The sequence below is a fragment of the Mus caroli genome, chromosome 1 (assembly GCF_900094665.2).
Source record: "Mus caroli chromosome 1, CAROLI_EIJ_v1.1, whole genome shotgun sequence".
Lineage (NCBI taxonomy): Eukaryota > Metazoa > Chordata > Mammalia > Rodentia > Muridae > Mus > Mus caroli.
The window spans coordinates 54,214,849-54,216,734 of NC_034570.1; positions in this window are offsets into that span (position 1 = coordinate 54,214,849).

Consider the following 1,886-nt stretch of genomic DNA (forward strand, 5'->3'; position numbering starts at 1 on the left):
CCGATGAAATGTTCTCCAGTTCCATGTGTTTGACCAAGGGCACTCGAAGAAACTGGCCCTTGATAAGGAAATCAAACTCAACATGTTTGTGGAGTTCTGAAAAAGAAGTAGGGCCTTAGAATATCCTTGCCGAATGTACAAGAATCCCCACGCAATCAAGTACACAGCACCCACTGAGGCCTCAGTTACTCCACAGCTTTTCCTGGGACATCACACAGATACTACATTCTAGCATACTGCATGCTTTTTGTTTGTTTTTGAGTTAGGGTCTCTGTACTAGAACTCACAGATGTCCACCTGGCCTTATCCTGAGTGCTGGGATCAAAGGTGTGTGCCTCTATGCCACCTGGCTACATGACTTTTAAAGAACAAATATATTTCGTTCTGTTAGCTTATTCTAGATTTTATGGTTGTTGTAATTACTTAGGGGCTGCATATAGGCTGTATGCATGCTAAGCACATGTTCTGTTACTGAACTAACTACCCCCTACTAATCACATCTCTTTTTGTTTTAAATGACCTGTTTATTGAGTACTACGGGCTAGATAGCAGCTGAAGAACCACCATGGCCCATTGCCTGAATTGTATTATTTTATTTATTCTTTTTGGTTTTTCAAGACAGGGCTTTACTGTGTAGTCCTGGCCATCCTGGAACTTGATCTGTAGACAAGCTAGCCAAGATCTGCTTGCCTCTGCCTCCTGAGTGCTGGAATTAAAGGTGTGTGCCACTACAACCCAAAATTTATAATATCTACAAAAGTATAAATAACAGTGAACATCATATCCTATTCTAATATCTATTGGTATTATTCTATATTGTTCTGCTAGCCTCTTTTAAAGAAAACCTCAGAAATTACCATTTTGTTTGTAAATGACTTCATTATATATTTCTAAAATATAAAAACTTAAAACTATGTTACTATCAAATAGTCACTCTTCATGTAGTTTTTACTAACAACATATTTTGAAACCGAGTCCTACTGTGTAGCCCACAGTCTTCAAACTCCCAGGCTGGCCTTGACCACGCCATCTCATTGCCTCTGCCTATGGAGGTAGAATTGCAGGTGTGTGCCATTGCAACCGGCCACTCATGTTTTAGAGTAGGCTTTGAAAGTCAGCATCCAACTGAGGACTGTGTGTCTTTTAATCTTTTTCTTCTTGTCATTTCTTCACTGAGGAAAGTGGGACAATTATCTTTCATTTCTTACATTCTGGGCTTGGTTAATTACATCTCCAAAGTGTCTTTTTACTTTTAAAGTTTATTTTTACTATTATCATGGGTATATAGGATGGGTGTTTGTGGCACTTGTGCCACGGCACCCATGTGAAGCTCAGAAGACAACTTTGACTCTCCACTTTTACTTGGGTTGTGTGGGTTAAATTCAGGTCTTATAACACCGGATGACGAGTGCCTTTGGCTATCTGAGCTATGTCAGAGCTCTACAAAGTATCTTTTAATATGTTCCTGTCCCCTGCCATATCCTCTACATTATATCTTGTACATTTTGAAAGTTTTCATGGAGTACTGTATACCCAATACTGTACCGTATCAACAGGGTGCATTAGCTAGTTTTTTTCCACGTGTGTGTGAGCACATATGGGTGCATGAATGTGAAGTTCAAGGCTGATGTTGAAAGTCTTCTTAGCTCACTTGCCACCTTAATATTAAGCAAGGTCTTATTGAACCCTCAGCTTGATGTCTCACTAGTCTGGCTTCCCAGCTGAGAGCAAATGCAGGTTACTTCACCAACCGTCCTGTGTGTGGGGGCTGGAGACCTAAATGCTGGTATCCAAGCTTCCAAGCTTGCACATAAATATTTTACTCTCTCATCTAGCTCCCCAGCCCTCGGTTATACACATATATATTTTTTTTGGGGGGGGGGGGG